A 15,727-nucleotide genomic window follows, 5' to 3' on the forward strand; every position below is an offset into this window, starting at 1 on the left:
AGAGGTTCTGCCAGAGTCTGACAAATACAGAGGCTGATGCTAGCCTTTGGAATGAGCACATGGTTCCCAGTGAATGAGTTAGAGAAGGACTGAAGGAGCTGAAGGGGTTTGCAACCCCATAGGAGGAATAGTAATATGAACCAAACAGATGCCCTCCCCCAAGCTTCCAGGGAATAAACCACCAACCAAGGAGTACACATGGAGGGACCCATGGCTCCAGCCACATAGGTAGCAGAGGTTGGCCTTGTCAGGCATCAATGGGAGGGGAGGTCCTTGGTCCTTTGAAGGTTAGATGCCCCAGTGAAGGGCAATGCAAAGGCTATGAGGCAGGGGTGGGTGGGTGGGTGGAGGAACAGCCTCATAGAAGCAGGGGTAGGGGATGGGCAAAGGGGTTTCTGGAGTGGAAATAGGGAAAGGGGATAACATTTGAAAAGTAAATAAATAAAATACACAATAAAAAAGAAAGAAAGAAAATCACTACGGTTGAAAGTAAAAACTGATATCAATTTTTAAGTTGTTTATTTTGTTTATATAGAATGGGTGAGTGTGGGTGGCTTGTGGTAATTAATTTTTATTTATCTACATCTCAAATGTTGTCCCCTGTTCCCCCTGCAGAGTTCCTCCCCTCACTCCCCTTTTCCTTCACCTCTAAGAGAATAACCTCTGCTTATTCCCCTACTCTGGTGCATCAAGTCTTCACTGGATTAGGTGCATCCTCTTCTGCTAAGGCCAGCAAAGGCAGACCTAAACTTTGAATGTCAGGATTGTCAGCATTGCCAATACTCAGTAAGGCATTGTGCCAGCCTGACACACTGTCCATATTTGTAATGAAATGCAATTTTTCTCTTCTCTTTTTTAAACATGCCTTGTGTAAACTGTACTCTGTCTTATATGTTAATATAATATCTTTTAATATGTTCTGTGTTTGTGTGGATGTTAAGGATATCAAGTTGCTTCACAGATTGCAAACTGAGCTCTGCTTTCATTTAACCCTTAGTTTTGATTGTTTAGTTCTGCGAACATCATCAATTTCTATCTCATGAATCTCACTAAATTTTTTCTTTTTCATTTTGCATTTCATCACCAAAAAAGAAGTGTTTTTGGCAATATTGAGCTTACATTAAGCTTTTTCTCTGTAATGAAATATTTTATTTTTTCTATTAAATTGATATAATTTGACAAGTTAATGAACTGATTTTTTCTGATATTTTATGCAAATACCATTTTCTATATTGTCTATGTATTTAATGTTTATTTTTGCATAATTTGCTAAATGGAATGTTTGTTACCTGATGACACATCAGACTTTCTCATATATGTGATTAGAGATATCCTTCCTTATACATGAAGAACAAATTTTAAGATAAACTATTCTTTCTATACAAACACATTTAATATCCAATTGGTAGCACATACTTATATGCATTACAAAGTTCAAATTTTCAATCACAATATTTGTAAGTATTATGTTAAAATTACTATGGTTAGGAAGCTGTTTTAGAATATTCACTTCTTATTTATATAAAATTTATTTTACATTGTGAGTAATTAGTCCTGTTTTGTCTTGTCATTCAAGAATAATTATACTAATTTTCTGAAATACGTTGAAATCGTCAACATGCCTTTTACAAAGGATGAATTTTGATATTCTCCCACTTGAATACACACAGTGATTTATTTACAAATGTTAAATTGACTCATATTCTTCATGTTTTCCTTTTAAAATAACCTTTAACTACAGAGAAACAAAAATTAACCAGGTAGAAAATAAGGAAATACGCTTTCTGAATATAGTGTACCAGGGAAAGATCCTAATGGAAAATTGCCTTTCATGGAGGCATGCAGTTCTATTTCTAATAATGAAGCATGGTAAAAAAAATAAACAGCAAAAAAGGCAAAGAGAACTGGAATTGCATTCTGTAGGATATGTACTCAAGAAAATGCTATGTTTTATTTATTTAAATATTGACATTTACTTCCAAGTAAATTTCTATTGTAAAATGTATAGGAAATCAGAAATCAGATATATTATAGAGTGGAAGATCCTGAAGAAGGAACGTGATCCAACAATCTTTTGTATATGATAAAAAGCTACTATATTCACAGATGGGAACATAAGATATCCTGTGAAGACAACACAAGCAATTGAGAAGCTAAGTTGCATTCCAAGCATAAGTGGCAGGCATGAAAATTATTTACTTGATGGGTGGAATGGGTCAGCAAAGACACCCAACTAATATTTCAAAATATATTCATCAGTGTACTGCTTTAAAAATCAAATAAACTCTGGAGCCCTTATTTAAAATTAGAATCACAGTGGGAATTGTGAGTTTGAGATAAAGGACTGTAGATTGTATCTTATTGTAAATCTAAATTGATATATAGTGACAACTGTTGTAAATAGTTCTCTGGAGCTTATAGAAAATATCAGAAAATGTGTCAGTTGGATTTTAGAATCCCACTGATAAATAACTTTGAGTATACTAGGAGCATATGGAACATGTGGAAGAATGCTACAACACAGGACAATAAGTTTAGGGATGCTGAAGTTGAGAAGAAAATAGAAAAACAATCAAGATATCAATAAAGAAACTCATGTGAAGAAAGGAGAAACCAGTTAGAAATCAAACTAGTTAGAGTACATGAGACAATCTGAAGATAAAAGCACAAATTTTCATGCCTGATGACCTCTACATTCTCCTATCTGAAATGCATGGTATCAAGTGAATCCACAGGGCATTGTGGCTGGAAAGCTAATCCCAATGGAATGGAGAGAAGTGACTTATTTATAAGAATAGCAAAACTCTGTTACACATGAGAAACTATGTCCTGAAAGGTTGTCAGTAGCTATATTGAACATGGAGACACAAGCATCTCTGACAGTGTCACAGAGACCTCATCAGGTCTGTATCTACTCCTCTTCCAAGTATGTGTGATATGCAACATCATGGTAGTAGTCTGGGAAAGTTGAGAGAAAAGAAATATTAAAAACACAGTTGAAGTTGGCCTTAGGGAAAGGGGGGATATCATTAGGTAGGACAGAAAGAAGAAGGAACCCTTCTCTATGAGTGGTCATTTAAGTAGCATTGTCTAGTCATGGAATATAAGAGCACCAGCCTTGATGGAATGGCCTTTCTCTGGCAGGTATTCTTGAAAAGGGTTATGTGGAAATGATTTTCATGTCACACATTTCCTGACCAAGGTTAGTGAACTAAAATGGTGGCTTTCCTCATATCTTTTTCATTTAAATATTAAGTCAATGCATTGAGAAGTGAGATAAAGAAGAGCTCTTTGAGAGTCTGTCAACCAAAACCCACTGTAACTGGCAGCTTCTCTGCCTTTCATAATTCCTTACCTGAATGACTCTCCTTTACTCTGTCTCTGCAGGTATCATTTATAATTGCAGTCATTGATTTAATTTCCATAGTTGTTCTCATAGTTAGAGAAACTCATCAGCTTGGATTGTAATGTATATACTTATAAGCATACGTTTGTTTGCCTATCACTTGTTGTGGATTAACTTGAGGCTGTTTTCTGATGTTAATTTTGCTTCATCAAATAGGGCTCCCCACCAACAAGCAGTCAGTCACATACTCAGGTGATATGATGTGAATCTTTTGCCCATTTTTACTGGCTAAATAAAGGCTAGAACCTGTGATTGGGCAGTGGAAGTAAAAGGTGGAATGGGAGGTCTAAAAGTGTTGGAGGAAGAAGAAAAGAGAGCAGGAGAGAGGGTGGAGGAGGAAGAGGTGGAAGCCAATATGGAGCAGAACCATGTGTCCAGGAAATACTGCAAGTAGCAAAGGGTCTCATAGCTGGGGAAAAAGAGGATAGGTGTAGATCTGCCTAATCTAGGCATATAGCTTATAAATATAATAATTGGGTTGTATGTGTATGTTTTATATGGTCTTGTTGGGGTTGGAAATTATTTCAACAATTAGTGAACTTAAACCATTTCATTGGTTTACATTATGTATAAATTTACAGTGAAAGATAGTGGACAAGAAGTTTCTATGATCTCACTCTGCTGTCATGTACATCTTTGCCCTTGTATCCTCATTCTCTTCCAGATTGCGCTGGGACCCCTAGATCAGATTCTAGAGTTAGTTGACTGCTTCTTATTCCGTTGTAGATTTCAGCCGAGGAACGTAAGTCTTGTGTAATGTTTCAAAGATTACATTTGCATTTAGTTTACACCACTACATCCTACTTGAGGCTCTAATTTTATTGTCTCTTTCTGGGATACTAACATGTAGATCTGATCAAATATTCACTACTTTGGTCAAGCTCTCCATGACAGTAAGCACAATGCTATAATGGTTCTGGGCTCCAACACTCTGAAACATACACAATCCTATTTTAGTTTACTTTTAAATTTTAATACATTTTGCATGCTATACTCTAATAATATTATAGTACACAAATAAGTAAAACATAGTTTATAGTATATATTTATTTTTTGTTTCCTTTAGTACACCTGAATTTATTTTCAGTCTTCAAAACTAAATGTATATTTCAATAAGAATATTGACTTATAATTGTTTATTGAAATAAAAATCTAACATTGCTAAATATATTTAAGAAGTATTTAGGAAAATTATCTTATTTAATATTTGTTAGTAACAACAAAATTATATTGTAACTTTCTATATACTTTCATCAGTTTACCTTAGACTCTTGACAAATGCCTGATATTTTATGATTAATATAATAAAGTTTTGAATAATGAATTAAATTAAAATCATCAAAAAAGTTTATAAATCATAAAAATTATAAAAATATAAAACATCAAAACACTATTAAAAATAAAACATTTTATTAAAAATCAGTTCATACGTACATACACATGCATTAAAATATATATGTAAATTCATATCTGAATATATATGAATTTATATATGTATGGTAAGATAAATGTAGGAATATTTATAAAATATTTTCTTAAAAATAAAAGCCCTCCCAGGTTCCTACTTTCTGAAGATACATGTTGGCATGAAAGGCATGTTTGTGTTCTAGTTGAGCGAGGCTTACTCCTGGAGACCAAGTAGAAAATTCTACTAGGGACAGAACAGTGAGCTACACCCCCAGACATTAGGTGCCTGACACCACTCCATTGTTCTGTGGCTAGACAATGCCCCCAGCTCCCAGTATTCTGACTGGACTTGACCCCCACAGTTACCTGGCAATAGCCAAGTATGCTCCTCCCCATGGTTACCTGGCAACAGCCAGGTAGGCCTGACACTATAAAAGGGGCTGCTTGCCCCCTCCTCTCTCACTTACTCCTGCTTCTCTCTTAAGCTATTGTTCTCTTGTCTCTTTCCTTCTACCTCCCCCTCTTTTCCCCTCTCTTCACGTGGCCATGGCCAACCTCTACTTTTCTACCTTCTCTCTGTCTCTGTCTCTGTCTGTCTGTCTCTGTCTCTGTCTGTCTGTCTCTGTCTCTGTCTGTCTCCGTCTCTCTCTCTCTCTCTCTCTCTCTCTCTCTCTCTCTCTCTCTCTCTCTCTCTCTCTCTCTCTCTCTCCATTTTACAATAAAGACTAAAATCTATGGACTGCCTCCTTTCATCTAAAGTCACTGTGCTGGAACAATGGCTTAGGCATTCCCCTTAAGAGCCAAGTCTAATGTCCTGCAGGAAAGCCTCCCAGCATTTCCAGCTGCCAGACTGGACCAAGGACTCTTGCCCCACGTGGGAACCTCCTGGAGCCCCCTTTCTCTCGGGCCCCTTTTCCCTTCTGGCTGGGGCACTGCCACCCCAGAGTCCCCATCCGTTCTCAGCTCTTCCACAGTGTTCAGTGATATCCTGCAATGCCCAAGAGCTCAAACCTGTTGTCCTTGGCCTCTGTGAGGCTCAGGGATCCTGGACTGCTCCCTCCCACCCCTGCAGACTGGGATTTGTGGCTTCCCACAGACCCCTTGACATGGAGAGTGCATGGCCAGTGCCACTGAGCTCTGATGGGACATGGGTCTCCCTCCTACCCCTTTATTTCACCACTGCTTGGCGCCCTACAGATACATAGAGCTTTAATAGTCTGTGTAGCATAGCCAATAGTTGTTTGTTGGTATATTTCTTTTGTGAAGAGTCTCTAATGCTTTCACAAATGCTTTTGGAGTGGTATCTTGCAAGCATGCATCAAATAACTCATAAGCCATGATTTTGTCCTACAAAGATTTTTCTTTTTTTCTTTTTTAAATTTTTTTATTTGAATATTCTTTTTATTTACATTTCAAATGTTATCCCCTTTCCTGGTCACCACCTGGAAATCCCCAACCCATCTCCCTCCCCCTCCTTCTAGGAGGGTGCTCCCCCCACATCCCCACACTCGTGCCTTCCCACCCTAACATTCCCCTACTCTGGAGCATCAAGCCTTCACAGGACCAAGGGCCTCCATTCCCATTGATGCCAAATAAACCCATCCTCTGCTACATATGCAGCTGGAGCCATGGGTCCCTCCATGTGTACTACTTGGTTGGTAGAGCTCTGGGGAATCTGGATGGCTGACATTGTTGTTCTTCCTATGGGGTTGCAAATCCCTTTCAGCTCCTTCGGTCCTTCTCCTAACTCCTCCATTGGGGTCCCCAAGCTTTGTAGGATGGTTGGCTGTAAGAATCCGCATTTGTATTGGTCAGGATCTGGCAGAGCCTCTCAGGAGATATCCACGTCAGGCTCCTGTCAACAAGAACTTCTTGGCATCAGTAATAGTGATTGGATGCCAGGAAAGTAAGAGGATCCCAAGGACCCATCTGGGATGACATTAGCTAAAATACCCAAAAAAGGGGAGAGAGAACCAGTGGAGACCATAGCCAGAGGTTAGTTATGGCCCCTGTTTGAGGGATGGGGCCACCCATGCTTCTCAAAATTTTAACACAGAGTTGCTCCTGTCTAAAGAATATACAGGTGAAAAGAGTGGAGCAGAGACTGAAGGAAAGGGATCAAGAGACTGCCCTACCTGGGGATCCATCCCACATGGAGCCTACAAAACTCTTTCATTGTAGAGCCAGCTCACTTGTGGACACATAGACATGCATCAAATATGTGTCTTAACTTTCACCCCATTTTCTGTTTCATGCTATTTATCTTCCCATGATCATGAAATATAAGTGAAAATTCACTTGATAACAATCTTCTACATGCTTCAGGCATAGTGAGTTAAATCAATTCCATTTGGTATATTAATAAATGTTGGTATCAGAATATAAGAGAATAGAGGTGTGCAAATAACTGAATTATCTCTCTAAATTTGATACTATTAACATAAATATGCAGATAAATAACTAGAACAAGGATTAAAACATGAAAGTAATAAATATGCACAGTAAATATTAACAAGGGAAAGGGCAAGTGTGGAGATAGAGAAGCCAAATTGAGCCCATATTAAAATCTCTCATGAAAGGATGAATTAGATTCCTTTTTAATTCCAGTGGTATTTATAGCATTCACAGATAAAATAATGAAGCACTTTCACTTGGGCCATTGACCTTGTAGTGTTTAAATTGATGCAATATTTGCATAGCTTTTCATTTTGATTTTAGATTTCCACCTTTAGGTCTTTTATCTGGTCTATAATGTGCATAATTGCCAAAACTCTCTTACACATACTTTTGTGTTCACAATCTCATGCACATCTGACTTATAGACTCTGACCTTTCTTTTCTTACAGTCTCATAGTGTGAAAGTCAAGAAAATTCCAAATGTTTTAAAATTCACATTTAAAATTTTACTTTACTCAATCATTCAAGTATTTGGTTTTATATAGGTGTTAATTCACCAGTTTATTGTAAATGCTGTTTACATGTGCCATTCAATCTGGAGTTTTTACTGTTTAAGACTGAGCCTTATGATATCTTTATCCCTTACTGTAATATATGAAAGATGTCTGGAAGCTTGTTCTTGGCAAATTAACTGATGATTATGGATTACTTTTACAAAATGAAGAAAGAAAAATTGTAAAGACTCTCCTAACCACCCTCCCTACCAAAAAATAAAATCCTACCTGGATCATTATCATTCAGTCAAGCACTGATCATCTTGGAATTGTATAAAGACACTTAGCATAAAAAATTAGATTACTTGTCAGCTGACTTTGAACTACATTGCTTTGGATCACCTGGCTGACAAGAAAGTAATGACATGAATTCTTTGAACCTTAGCAAAGTGTGAATTAGGGCACCAGATGTGGAAGGCAGGTAAGAGTTAGGTTTAGTACCCAATGAGTGCTCAGACTCCCAAAATTGAGTTGCTCATTTGCTTAAAAAAATCTCAGAAAGAATTCACATCAAGAGCCTCCTAAAAGAACTCAACCTCTTGATACCTGGGTTTGACCTTTGTAAATACTATGTCAGACTTCTCAGTCATGAAACTTTAGTGGACAAATAAAATCATGACTGCTTGCAACAGCAATGAAACAGAATAGTCACAGAAGCAATCTATTCCATCTCTAAGAAAAATAAAAATAAAAAAGTAAAAGGACAGTTAGTGTCTTAGTAATAGTGAATATTAATAAAATAAGAGCTCTCTGATTATACCCCCAAAACATGGAACATGGAATTATTATATTTAGACAGATAGTTGGGTGAGGGAACAGACAAAAGAGTAAACATGTATCATATTCAAATGATAAAATATCCTAGCTTTTAGGAATAAAGCTGTAACAAATTGTTTTATAGACATAGTGGTGGGGAGGACATATAATTGAAGATTCTATATTGCTGATATTTTACTTCTTTTAAATTCCTTTATACAACATATTTTGAATATATTTGCCCTCCTTCAGCTCCTCCAAGGTCCTCCCTGGCTCCCAATCTATCCACCTTTATGTTCAATGATTCCTTAACTTACGGACTGCTGCTGGTCTCAATATAAAATAGGATAAAATGGTCCTTTCTTCCTGGAGCTTAATTTGATCTCCATTTCCATAAAAAATGATAAGCCATGCCTAACCATGTAATTTTGAGATTTCATGTGGCTAATGTTATGATTCATGGTGAGGATTAAAATTGCATTGATTAAAAGCTATTAGATATCTCTTGAAACCTTAACTTAAGATTCACATTCATGGTGAATTCCAAGCATCAGGATCTAGAGAAATGTTTCAAAAGGTGGGACCAATTTCCCCAGTTTGACACATTATCTGTGCATATTTATGTACATGTGTCCTTTCATATATATAATCATTGTGATCTCTTCAATATTGTTTCAAGAAATTAGGTTGCCCTTTAAAGAATCTTGCTGCCAAGTTCTTTTCTTAATATTGAAACTTTACTTTGTAAACACTGTAATATATACCATATAAGTACAATATTCCAAACTACATTCCATGTTACTTCAGGATTTCCCAAATCATGTCAATTTAATCTATAGTATATTATCAATATGCTAGTATTATCACTAAATCAAACATTTCCTGTAAATAAAGTTATCCCTTAAATGTAGTCACTTTTTTATTGAAATGCTAGGAATTGAACACTTACTGAAAGTCATATCCATGTTAGGTGATATCAGTGAAAATATCAGTGTTTATGTCTTTTTAGACTTTCTGATATTTTTCTTTTGATTGACTATAGCTCTTGGATTTATTTTTTCCCTTTTGTCTGTTTCTTAGCAAGAAAACGTTAAAGATTATCAGTTAACGACTTGACTTGAAGAGACAGCTCATCCTGTGCAATGGTGAATATTATAAATATTTAAAGAATGAGATAAGAGTTTAACACAATAGTAGAATACAAAATGCCCTAAATTAGACTCTTGTCTCTGCAAAAATCCAACCGGTCAAAAAACACACAAAAGTCATAAATAGTGAGTTTTGAGTTAAGAATGTGTGAGGTCAAAGAGTTGTTTTAGAAAACTGTTTTCTAGAATCATTTGTCATTATTAACAGTATTAACGCCTAATCTTCCAGACCCAAGCATCAGTTTCCCCATACTATTAAGAAGATGGTCTCTTTTCTTCATCATCAGAGACAGGAAATTTGCTTTTGAGAAGGAAAGAAAGTTTGGTGAATCAGAGAAAAGAAGTAGCTCACTATACAATATCTCTGTACATCCTTATTTGAAACAGAAAAGAACCCTTTATGAAGGAATGCCTTGTAGGTCTGGTTCAACTGAACCTTCTAGAGAAGGCAAAGGGGAGTGAACAGGTGAAGAGATGCTGACATTCATTGATTTTTCATGTTACACCCTCATGAGTAGTAAACTTTGAATACATATTACTTTCTGGAAATCTCTTTTCTCTAGAATGAATGTCATGTGTCCTACAAATACTACAGATAGAAGGACTGGCATCATAGTACTAAGGGAAATAGCCAAGCTTCTAACTGAGAAATTGCCTAATTCAATAATGCTCATGTAGGTAAGTATAGTCTTGTGAAGTTCAAAGCATAAGATTCAGGTACATGATACCTGGATTGCTTATTCACAGAAACACACACACATACACACACACACACACACACACACACACACACACACACACACACACAAAATAAACATGCTGCTTTAGATGGTATTTGTTTTATAGCAAAAGAATAGAAGGCATCATTTATTCTGTCCAGTCCATCTTTTATAAGCCATACTTGACTAAAAATCACAAGAAAATCAAAAGAACTTTATTAGCAGTAATGAAGCACTTATGTAAATGTGGAGCTGGATACATGATGCTTGTTGGAAATGATACAAATATTCCCAAGTTTCAGTGATAAAAGTAGGATGGAGTCATCCTCGTTAGTATAGTGGTGAGTATCCCCACCTGTCACGCGGGAGACCGGGGTTCGATTCCCGGATGGGGAGACATGCCTTCTAGCCGGGCGGTGGTAGCACACGCCTTTAATCCTAGCACTTGGGAGGCAGAGGCAGGCGGATTTCTAAGTTCGAGGCCAGCCTGGTCTACAAAGTGAGCTCCAGGACAGCCAAGGCTACATAGAGAAACCCTGTCTCAAAAAACAAAAACAAAACAAAACAAAAAAACAAAAACAAAAACAAAAAAAACAAAAGTAGGATGGAGAGACTGGCTTGGAAATTAAAATGTTATAAATTATATTCTTCAAATCCTTTGTCTATCTGTCTGTCTATCTATCTATCTATCAATCTATCTATCTACCTATCTTCTATCATCTATCATCCATCTATCTACCATCTATCATTTCTTTATTTATTTACTTATTTATTTATTTAGAGTGTGCTTGTGAGTATTCACAATGTAGAATATGTATGATGGTCAGAGGAGAGCTTGCTGGAATTGCTTTTCTGCTTTCACAATCTAAGTGCCAGTGATTGAACTCAGAATGTCAGGCTTGTTGGTAAGTACATTCATCCACTTAGCCACCTCATAAACTCTTGGGTTATTTTAATCAATTACAACATTGAATTGAATTATGTGTCATCTGAATAAAGAGAATCATATTACTGGATTGTTTCTGAGGTAACCAGTCAAATTATAAGCAATGATCTGGAAATCCCTGGAAATCCTAGTACATTATGCATTCATATAGCTTTGGTAGGCATCTCTGTACATTTATCTTAGTAAAATTACCATTCCTTTCTTTTGTTCTTCCCCTATATAGATCTAGTGAGGAATTGTGGCTTTTCCTCACATGCTCCTGTCAGGGTCTCCCAGATCTCCATGCTTCAATAGTAGCTCTGAAACTTATGTGTTTCATAAATACTGAAAGGGTCTATGATAATTTGTGACAATAAATTACAGCACTTGTTTGACTTAGTACTTATCAAGACATGTTAGTGTTCTTCTCATAGGCAATACAACCAGAGGTATTTGCTGTGACAGTTGACCTGTAGTTCACGTAGGTTTGCTGCTTGATTTTGTTTGAGAGACAGGGTTGACCAATGTATTCCTAAATATCTTGTGCCAGCTATGTAAAACAGGTTGACATTAAACTTGTGGTGAACCTCCTTCCTCTGTCCTACGTATTGTGGATATGGATCAGTGTGACCATTCATAGCTGTGATATATCCAATAATATTCAGTTATGGATGTCTTATATTTTATATGATAAAATCATTAGAAAACACTGACAAAATTATTGGATATTTGTTTTAATTAAGTTATAAATCATAATTGGAAAGGAGTAGAAATTATATTCAACTTTAACTGAAAGCATTGTCCAAGGAAGTAAAACTAGTTATTGTAGACTTGAGTTTGACAATCTGAAAGGGACTTTATTAGTAATACATCTTTCAAGATTTTATTCCATATAACCAAGAAATGAAACACTTGCTCTTTGCCATGAATAAAGGATAACATTTATTATAGTGCATACTTTTAGAAAAAAAAATTGTCTTCAGTGTCTAAAAGACGAACTTATAAAAGTGGACACAAGGGAGAATATAATGTTGAAAATGTGCAGTATTTTTGATGTGCCAAATAGTAAATTAAATATTTGATGCACAGGGCATACATCAAAAGCTAAGAACTTTTGTGATCTGTGTCATATCCTCCACTCTTAAAAAGTTTTTAAGAATTATATTGTACAACTGACAAGGAATTGACATTAAAAATCAGCTATGTTCTTGTTTGCAGCAGAATTCATCTGTTAGGAGAAGTTTCAGATCCTAGGGGAAAACAAAGAGCTCATGTCTGGATAATGTAGAGCAAAAAACAGAAATTGTTCATCAACGAATACAGAAAACCATGCCTATACAAACGACTTGGTTGCAAACATCACTAGTATCAACAGAGTCACTGACCTTGATTTCAAATAAGTCATTGTAATTGACCTTAGGCTTTTCAAAGAACTTGTGATATTGTTTCTAAGTTCAGAGGAGAAAATTAGCAAATAGATGCTTGGAATCAAGACTCAGAAATGACTGTGAAAAGTCTGAGACTTAGATGAAGTCCAATCTGTGAGCCTTTTGATTTTTCTCTTCTCATATCTGGTGTTCCTTTCCTGTTGCTGGGTTGTCATATGTTATATCTATTTCTGGAATTTATTGAATTTCTCTCTCCTAAATACTCTGTGATCCTTGAATCCTAATCATGCTTAATGAAACACACAGTAAATATAAGTAGTACTGAGATGTGTGCTAATTCACTTGCAACAGCCTATGTGGACCAGAAATCCTTAGATTAAAATACTAGCTTTAACCATTTTGAAACTATTGACATACCTATCACAGTTTCAGTATAATGTTGAGACTTAATAGGAATAGACTGCTTCAGAAAGCCTTCAGTGATCTATGTTTTCAGATAAATCAAATAAGTTTTTGCATATAGAGTTAAGGGTTAGAGAAAGAAAAAGAACATGAAATTGAGAGGGAGAGGTGTCAGGATGCATCCTTGGGGAATCTGGCCAGAGTATGAATTCTTTGATTAAGATACACTGTTACATGGATGAAAATTAAAAAAATAAACACTGAAAAATTCAATTCCACTGAGTCTGTAATTGCTTTCAGTAAAATGGCTATTTTCATAATCTTCTACAAATCAGTGGGCACGGGAATCATTTCACCATCTAGCAGATTCTTCAGTCTCTTTCTTTACAGAAGGAAAATTTCATTGTAGAGCTATTTCATACCCTTTGTTAGGATATTTCTAGATGCTTTTCCTTAGGCAACTGTGAAAGACAGGGTGTCCATGCGCTTCTTCATTATACTTATTGCTAGAATAGTGATAGGACATTCAATGTTATGAATCTTTTATAATCTCCAATTTGCTTTAACTGTTAATCATTCCTCAGAGTATCCTAGTGGTATTTTTTGTTATGTATATCAGAGTAAAGCCCAGGGAAAGTAAACCTAATTAATACATTTCTTTGAAATCTAGAGACAGACTTAGGGTTTCCTCATGGTGCTGTTTACAGTAATTATAAACCATTTTACTTAAAATTACAATAAAATTTTCAATACAATATTATATTTTATCTTTAACTATACTCTGAGTTTTTTCTTTTTCTAATTTTATATATTTAATTTCTTTATATTTCTTATTGCTCTAGCTAGGGCTTCAAGCACTAGATATATCAAAATGAATTGAAGGTAGCAGGCAACTCTATTTTGTTCTTTGTTTTAGCCAAATCGTTTTGGGGTTTTCTCCATTTAAAATGATGGGGACAAGGTTGCAGAAATGTTTATGGGTGGATTGCTGTCCATATTGCTCCACTGAAATAACAGCCAGGCTACAGAAAGTGACCTCTTCAGGTTCTGTAGCTCCGCTACTATGAGTCTCAGCTAAAAATCACCACCATAGACTCCTAGGAGCCTTTCCCATGTCAGGTCTCTGGTACATTCTAAAGACATCCCTAGCCCTCATCCTCAGCAGCTATAGATTCCCATTCTTTCTCCTTGCCCTCTGGCCCTCTCTCTTGTCTTTCCCTATTCTTGATCAAAAAACCCCTATCCCCCTCCCCATCCCCTGTCCCATCAAGTTCTCTCTCTCCATATGCCTCCTAGTACTGTTTTATTCCCCCTTCTAAGTGAGATTCAAGCACCCTCACTTGGGCCTTTCCTCTTGTTTATCTTCTTTGGGTCTGTGAAGTAGTATAATGTGTGTATCCTGAATTTAATGGCTAATATTCACTTATAAGTGAGTACATACTATACATGACTTTTGGGTCTGGGTTACCTTTGAAATATTCAAATATTGTAATATCCTCTTACAATAGTTCTGTATGATAAAATCTTGAATATATGTGTGTAGTGACTCAGGGTAATATTCACAAATCCCATCCATTTGTCTGCAAAATTTATGATGTCTTTTTAAAAAATATCTGATGTTAATGCAAAAAAGAAATCTGAATATTTCATTGTGTAGATTTACCAAATTTTCTTTCTCCATTCTTCAGTTGAGAGATATCTAGGCTGTTTCCAATTTCTAGCACCGTGTTCAAGTGGAGTAATTAATTGGTCAAGTGCTTTAGATAGGAATAATACTTTAACACACATCATAATATAGAATATAGAAATAATGATGTGTAACATAGAAATATGTCATATATATGGCTAGCTTTTCTAAAGAGGTAGGCATAAGTTGTAAGAATGCAGCATCCTGTAAGAGATCAGTCTGGTTTTCATGGTTAGAAACAAATATGTAGACAAGTAAATCAGGGTGGCTTAGTTTATCATCTGAGCTGCATGCAGACTCATTAGCACAGGCTACTCATTAAGTGACCTTAACATTTCTCCAACACACTCATAAACTAATTGTCATTGGTCTATAATAAATAAATAAATAAATTTGCTCTCCAATTTTACTTCTCCTTATATCAAATCTCTCTCTCTCTCTTGCCTTATTGTTCTAGGCACAACTCTGAGCATTGTGTTGACTAAGAGGAGAGACACTGGAAACCCTTCTTCATACTACATTTTTGAGAATATTCAATTTTTAACTTCTTTCTTTTAATATAATGAAATTTATTGATTTATTTTTCATTTATAACCTTTGTTTTCTTGAAGTATGTTTTTTTTTCAGTTCCAGAATCTTTAGGACTTCAATGGGATAGTTATACTACATGCATTTAGATGATCATATGGTTTCTTCATTTAAACAAATTAGTATGAAATATTATATTATTGATTTATGTAGCTTTAACTATAACAATTCTTTAGATTTACATTTAATACTGAATGACTTCCAATAACAGCAGCTCATAGATCATAGAAGCTGACCACCTCAAATTTTCAATGACATTGGTACATGTCTGTCTAATATGCCTTTTTTTTTTTAGATATTTTCTTTATTTACGTGTAAATTTCTCCATTCCCAGTTTCCCCTCCAAAAAA

General features: G+C 35.7%; 1 non-coding gene across 1 annotated transcript; it reads left to right on the forward strand.

Moving 5' to 3' along the window:
* The first annotated feature begins 10,711 nt into the window (after positions 1-10,711).
* Positions 10,712-10,783, forward strand: Trnad-guc. The gene has a single exon. It is a non-coding gene; the product is annotated as a tRNA-Asp (tRNA).
* Positions 10,784-15,727: the final 4,944 nt, after the last annotated feature.

Source organism: Mastomys coucha, unplaced genomic scaffold, assembly GCF_008632895.1.
Source record: "Mastomys coucha isolate ucsf_1 unplaced genomic scaffold, UCSF_Mcou_1 pScaffold8, whole genome shotgun sequence".
NCBI lineage: Eukaryota > Metazoa > Chordata > Mammalia > Rodentia > Muridae > Mastomys > Mastomys coucha.